Here is a 7895-nt window from a genome sequence, read left to right as displayed (position 1 = left end):
TCCCGGGCTGGCGGCCCCTGCGCGGGGCCGCCCCGAGCGCCCTGAGCCGCCCTGTAACCCCGGGGGACCGGCAGGGCCTCGCCCGCGAGGGCGCTCAGCGCTCCCCAAGGCCCCGGGCGACCGCGGGCCGAGGCGGCCCTGGCCCGGCCCGGCCTGGCGTGGCCTGGCTCGGCCCGGCCTGGCCCTGGCCTCCTCCTCGGCAACACTCCCGCAGCGCCAGCCCGCTGCGGCCTTACTCTTCCCGCTCCCGTGAGGTTTTCCGGCTGAGCGCGGGAACGCTCCGAGCTGCGGGGCTGTAGCAACCCGGCGGACGGATGAAGCGCCCGCCTGGCAGCGCCGCGGCCCGGAGCGGCCGGCAGCCCGGAGCGGCCGGCGCTGACCTCCGCGCAAGCCCGCCGCGGCTCTGCTGTTCCTCGCGGCCCTGCCAAGCTGCTGGCCTCTGCGGCAAGGGGCTGCCTGATGGCAGCTGCCCCTTCCAGCTCCAGCCCATCGGCTTGGAGGCTGAGCAGCGGGATTTGTGGCGGACTCCGTTTTGGACGCACAGGCTGAGTGTAACCCCCACACAGCCAATTTGCAAGAGTTTCAGAAAACTTCAGGAGAGAGGCCTGTGGCAGAAGKCAGTATGGTGTCTCACCACCACCGCCCCCAGCATGTAATTTTGATGCCACAGCTTGACTTGTAGCTTCTTTCTCTATCTGCTCATACATTACCTTCTCTCATCTCCTCASTGAAACAGATACGCAAACATTCCAGCTCTCTGGTTTTATTTTTATAGTATGGTTGCATGTATTATGACCTTTTATTATTAATGTTTATACAATACATATAAAATATTTTCAGTTGTTTGTGTTCTTTGTGAATTACAAAGGAGTGCTTTCAGTTAGCTCAGCTGGTTCTCCAAAACACAACAATACATTTCTTACAATACATTTCTTACCACTGAACCCTTGCAACTAAATTCTTGGCTGAGCTAGGTTGACTTCAGAGCTGCACCACTTACCCAGCAGAGGATCTTGTCTTTAAAACAAGAGTATGAGGCAATGATCTGCAAGTGAGGCTGATGTAGTTTATCTTTCAGAAATGTTTCTTTAAATGCTAGATTTACTTTTGCAGCAATTTTACCGGATTTATATCCCATTCATGCTCTCAGATAGGATTTATGTGAGACTGAAAGATCTTGTGGCACTTGTTTGTACAGAGATGACTTTCGTCAAGTATGAAAAATGAGGAGTTGTGAGTGAGAAGCCRATGTCGAACAGGCAGCAAGAGCGCATGCCTGTAAACAAGCCTGGTGGATCACCCCGTCTCTTAAGGAGCCTTGTCTGTGCAAAAAGACCGAATTGCCACTGCTCAACATTGCCAGATGTTTTAGAGAAGATGTTTTCCGTTAGATGGTCTACATGGCATCAGAGTTGTAATTTGGCTGCAGCTGGCTGGCCACTCCTTCCTCCCCTCAGCACTCCCATGGAAAAAGAGAGATTTATCTCACAAGGCTACTCTAGGGACCAAAGCCCTGAAAAGAGGCATTACTATGTGACCTTCTTTTTTCTTGGTAAATAAGGAGTGGTGATTACTGAGAAAGCACAAACAGTTCTGAAAGGAGGCTTTATTTTCTATTTTCATGTATGTTTATGCAAGTTACTATTTATCACTTGCATGGCCATGTCAGCTGAGGGAAGAAGCTAGCCTGTGAGCGCAAACCCTTTAATCACCCACACTGCCTGGATAGCTTGGCTGTGGTCTGAGGTGACTTCGGACACAGCAGGGACTCACTTTTCCTAGAGCTCTGCCCCACCAGACGATGGGAACTGCCTCAGTTCTGGGAACATGAAAGCCTATCTCGAGCACCGCTACCAGGGACAGCTTAGTTACAGCACACTCCAGTCCCAAACATGCTTCAGGGATCTGAGTACTAACTCGGTGAAAATAGCRTCCCTCAGAAGGACACTGTTCCAGGACGATGAAGAGCATTTCAAAAGTGCCCACATGACTTGAGCCCACATACCTCTTGGGTATCTAACTCCTGCCTCAGTTTACCAACCCAGACTATCGATAGGGTTAATGCAGCTAAAATGTCTGCCTGGTTTTTACAAYGGAAATAGTCTCTAATAATTCCACCCCTAGCACCTACTGGCATGAACAGTGAATGAGCAATTGAATTCTGTTGTGTGGAATCAAATTAGTGAGCTGGAGAACTCCTCTGTCACAAAGTCATATGGAACCAGAAACAAAACCAGTAGTGAATACTACCTTGATGTTTTCAGGCTCCAGATGAATTTCACTATTTGTTTTGGATATGAGTAGCCATGTGAGAGAGCGCTACCAGCTCTATGGTGTTTTCCTGCATCTGTCTCAGTGTGGCAYTGGTATACTTTTGAAAAATTCTTGAAGATGAAATAAAGATGTGGAGTTTTGATGGATTCAACTACTGTGCAGATATTTATGTACTATTGTCATTCCATTTTATTCAGTGTATCCCCAAAACTTTGAAGAAGTGCTGAATAGTCCTGACACACCAATTATGCAGTATGTACATTCACATTTCTGTTATACAAMGCCAGACCAATTAGTGTTCTACTACTGTTGTTTGATTGACTGCATTATGTAAAAGTCTTCTTACAAATTGTTTCATGACTTTTGCAGCCTGCATGAAGCAAGTTCTTCATTCAGAAAGCTGAAAAGTAGCAACATTATCTCCCATCACAGACATTAATGTCCAAGACAATATATAACTGTTCTCCTCTCCTATGTGAGTCGGAGGGTCTAATCCCAAACTGTGTTGGTATCTGTTTCTGTATTCAATGTGTAGTTCCTACAGAGCTTCACTCAAACAGAAGAGGCCTCAGAGAATCACTGAAGTTCTGCTGCCTTCTAATACCAAATATTTTTATCTTAGGTGAAGAGTTTTAATATGCTGAACTCCCAATATCAGGACCCCTCTCTTTCATTTTGGTAATGCTTACTTGTGGCTTACACTTTTTGGGCTCAGCTTTTCAGGAAAGTAATGTACTTCCTATGCAAAGAAACTGGAGGTTGTGAGGTGTGACCTGTTCATCTGGCCTAAAGASAACAGGAGTAACTTTAAAAACTTCACTGAAGGAAAGAAGAGATTGCAGGTGTTACCCGCATGACCTAAAATGACTCATTCAATATATAAACAAGGCTGTTTAGATTTTGATTTGATCTGGCAAATACTTGCCACTCCCATTCTCTCTGCTCTCCTAAGCTGTTTATACCAGATACAGAAATACTTCTAAACATTTCCTATAGCATGTACTGTGATTCTGCAAATAATATGTATATATTATTTTTTAGTGGGAATATTGAGGATTGGTCTTTCTGCAGTAATTCTCTCTGTTCTAAGATACTTCTCAGTGGGTCAGACATTTGCCTTGCTGATGATTTACACAGATATCATCTATTATGTAGGAGAAAATTCTTTTTTTGAACTATATCTTACATAGATCTTGTGTATAAGTTTAGTCCTCATGGAATGTAGTGGAGAAAGACAAAGAAAGGACTCACTGGTCAGAGTTAAAGCCAAAAGACTTAAAATAAAAAATAAAAAACCTAGAAATCAGAAATAAAGCATTTTTGTAACAATGAAGATAAGCAACTATTGGAACAAACTAGCAAAATTAATTCTCTGTCTCTTGATTGGATCATTTTCTGAAAAGTATAGTTCAAGTCAATAGAAATTTCTGGTTGTAAAATATAGGTCTTGGATTGAATGTAAAATTGAATACTTTGTGTTATGCAGGATATCACCAAGATAACCTAAAGACATCTTCTGGCTGCAAAACCTATATATCTGTGCATCAATAGCAATTGATGCTGCTCTGATACAMCACCGAAGTGCTCTTACTTAAAATACAGGATTATTACAGCAAACCTCTGATTGTGCCTGTGAAACAGTTCAACCATTTAGACTTTTGACAATAGTCAAATGCTTCAGAGGAAAAGCTGAGAATATTGTTATGGGTAATTTTGTAATCTCTGTGTATGGAACTCCTTCCGTACTCTGGTTGATTAATGACTGAAGTAAATATCATAAAGTATGTGTGTCTTACATCTGCTTTTTGTAAAGGCAGTGATCTGCAGTTTTATTATTCATTCTGTGAGTTGTATAAAGATCAGAATTCCCCCCACCCCATCCCAGGCTGTATGATTTCATGAGCAAATCAGATCCTTGCTCTGGGGAATTCACAGGCTCAACTTCTGGTTCCTGCAAGCCCTTGTGCACAGCTAACTATTCCCACAGGCAATAGATACTTTTGATTTCTTAATGAATTATTAAAATCCTGAGCTAGTGAATTCAAAACCAGAATTCAAAAACTGATAGAATTTAAAGCAACTTCACTCAGTATTTTCTACCTCAGGTCTAAACTTCTGCATTAAACTATAGTCATGACTTAGGGCTAACAGCGCATATTTCGGTGACAAGTAACAGCTATTGCTGCATCTACTGCCTGGAGAGTACAACTGTGGGCTCATAGCAGTAGGTACCATGAGCTGGGAGGAGACCAAGGGAAGGGCAGCTGCAGCTTTCTTTGAACCATGTCCAGACTTAATCTTTGCCTAAAGCCAACTCRCACTAAGCAAAGCATCTAAGCGTGTGCTTGTCTTCAAACTTTGTTTAAGCACTTTTGCTAAACCAGATTTTGTTCTATCACTTAACACTGATGTAGCACTTTTAAAGATGAAGAGTCCCTKTAGAGGCTAAATCATAGGCTGTGTTTCCCTCTGTCAGCAAGATGGTTATACTTCATCCTCTTCTGGGCTTGCTTTCCATCCTGAGCACAAAGGGCTTCAGATAGTTTACATGGAGCTTAATGGAAGAAGCATGTTGCCAAACTGTGAGATAGTGCGGATTACATTTTGTGTCTGAAGGAAGAAGTGGGCCCCAAGAGTGTAAACTGTTTGATATATTGAAAGAGAATGCTTGTCTCTGCGGGTTTGGGGCAGCCCTGTTGCATATACTGTTGTGCATATATTTATTCTTACTGAATTGGGGTGGGGGATTTAATAAACTTGCTGGCAGAAAGCTCTTAAACTACATAAGATAGAGAAGATGACAAGCAGAGGTTTCCCCATGCCCTTTCCTTTCCCTTCTCGCTGATTTTCCCAAGCTGTTTAGAGTCTACAGAGAAACTTTTTATAAACAAAGGAATTCAACCAAAGGCTGTRTAGGTTAGCTGAAAGCTCATAATGTTCTTTCTACTGATGGAGAGTCAGTTTTTGCTGTCTGAAATGCTCCGTATTCATTAGATTGACCATCTGGAGAGAGAATAGTGTGTGCTTTTCATGCCATTTCCACTGGCAGAGCAGGGAGTAAGATAAAAACRTAATGACTAAGATCTCTGGATGTATTCTGCTAGGTGACTTTGGGCAACTTTTCAGTTATTGATCTGCATTTCATTTCAAGTGATGGGGTRCTCCATGTAGGTGGAAGAATAAGAAAAGCCCTCTACAGAACCATAGGAAGAGATCGCATCTACCCTGACCTAATTGTCAACTGAATCTACTAGATCCTACTGTGACATCTCTTAATGAATCACCAAAGCACAGTGACGGTGAAATTACATTGTCTTGTGTTTGATTTTAGGCTTCCTCCTAGCTGAGCCAGAAAGTGGTCACGTCTGTTAAAGATTCAGAGATTCTGTAACCTACATCTGCAAGTTCAGGATTTGGCTTCTGGAGGTGTGAGTACATCCCCCAGTTTATTAAAGGCACATGTCTGCACAAGGAATGCAGCTCTTCAAATGTGAACTTCATGTAATTACAAAAGCATTAGGAGGTAAGAATAACTGGTTTCTGTTCCAKATGCCCTGTCTTCTTCAGCACTACAGGAAAATTATGTGTAAGTCAAATAGGGCAATAACAAAGCTCTAATGCATGTAGGATACCAGATGTTGACCAGAGTACTGGTAGGATCTAATGGAGTTTAAAGAAAATGCCTCATATTCCTATTYGCCAAAAGGTATCTATCATTATAAGCGTATCTGTTTCATAAGCCTGATTACACACAGAGTGGGTGGTTTACATAGCTGTGAACCAATGTGGCTGAACTCTTGTGGGCTGTAAACTCTTCTAATGAGAGAGGAGCTGTGGCATTTCATGTGAACTGGAGGTTTGGTTCCCTGGTTTAACTGGCTTTGTTAAGAACCCCTTTCCCCGTCACAAAACACRTAACTACATGCCATGATAAGGACAATTTACATCATATTAAACATGCTGAAAGATTGCTTTCTAAAAGTTCCACCAGATGCAATCAGCTAGCATTTCGTGTCCATATGTGGGCTTAGGGATGAAATAAAGAAAAAGTYGGTGGAGTGTTAGGGAAAAGGCAAGAAGAACTAATTGAACAGAGAGCCCACAATGGTTGTGTTTTGCCAGATTAGTGAGTCACTGTTTGCTGTGCTGTTAAGGCCCAGGAGACTTAGAAACTCAAATGAAGCCATAAAGTATTGCAAGTGTGTTTTAGCAGACAGAGCAACAGCATTGCTCAATTTTGGAGTAAAACTTCTCTCTCAATAGACTGCAAGAGCTCCAGACTCGCACGCTGCCTTGCTTATTGTCCCAGYAGCAGGGGCTGCACCTCCTCCAAAGCAGCTGTGTTAAGGCCACAGGGAGGAGATTTTGTGATTCAGGGCAGGTCCTGAATGGGAACTATGTAGCGTTTAAGCATGGCAGTCCAAAATTGTGAACCTGTAACCCCTTACGCAGCTGTCGTTCAGTCCTGAAGTTGCCTCAGCTGTTTGCACTGAATTTCTACAGGTGCCAAACATGCTGCTTGGGGTATGTTTGCTACTTCTTTCCCTWTATCCTTGGAGAGTCATGCTCAGGACACAGCAGGACTGTAAAAGGCTGAAGTGGTCATTCCTTTTTTAAAAGAGCRGAGAGGAGGTGCCCAGTTTGCCTGAGCCCCTTACGTGCGCGAGAACAAAACCCCACACTTCTCAGGAGAGTGCACTGATCTGTGAGCAGTGGGGGAACGTGTCATCTTCACTGCTTCCTACTGCAGCTTTTCTGCTTCACGGAAAGGAATTACGATGGCGCCAGGTCTGAGAGCATGGCTTTCTAGCCTAATGTTAAGGCATTTATTTGTGCAGAGACTTACGAATTCTAAGCCCAGCTTCAAGGCCTGTTTATGTGTATTTCAGATTAGTTCCTCAAAAATCAGTCTTGGGAGTTACTTTAGTGTAATATTTTCAGTAATAAACTTGGCATGAAAAAGTAGGAACGTACTGATGAAACTTGATGGTGTAAGCAGGGGAGGGAATGACCAAATATTACGCTGGAAGGACTAGATAGGAATTGATCGTAATAGGAAAGGGATGAAATTTAGAGCTAACAAGAATTTCTGATAGAAGGTGATAAGGTGGAATTGATACAGGAAAAAGATTTAGTAACCTATCATAGAATATTTATGAATTGTTAGTATTTCTGGTAGAAATAGGAAGATATTTCTACCTCTATGCCAGATACTGGTAACGCCACATCTGGAAAACTGATGGCCAAAACAAAGACAGAGATAGAATCTGATTTCCTCCTCAGAACACATTAGAAGGTTAATTCCCAAGAAAAAGACYTATTTAAGCCAATACTTGCTCACCAATGTCTATGAATAAATTTAGCTAGTAACAAGATAAAGGTTCCTAGACATCAGAAGGAGAAGGCTCAAAAGCTTCCAACAGGGGAAACAGGAAACCTGGTTGGTTTGAGATGAGACTGGATAAATTTAAAGCTGTTACGTGGCATGGCTGCCTCTATAAGGAAGGATTTAGACTTAATGGCCCAAGAGATCCCTTCTGATGCCAGTTCCCCTCAGGTCCATTTTTCATGTCATTTTTGCTGAAACACTTGTTTGTTTGGAGGGAACACTAGCAAAGGCG

This window comes from Rhea americana, unplaced genomic scaffold (assembly GCF_003343005.1).
Source record: "Rhea americana isolate MKP2758 unplaced genomic scaffold, rheAme1 scaffold_21, whole genome shotgun sequence".
Taxonomy (NCBI): domain Eukaryota; kingdom Metazoa; phylum Chordata; class Aves; order Rheiformes; family Rheidae; genus Rhea; species Rhea americana.
The sequence above is the reverse complement of the archived record's forward strand: the minus strand, read 5'-3'. Positions refer to the sequence as shown.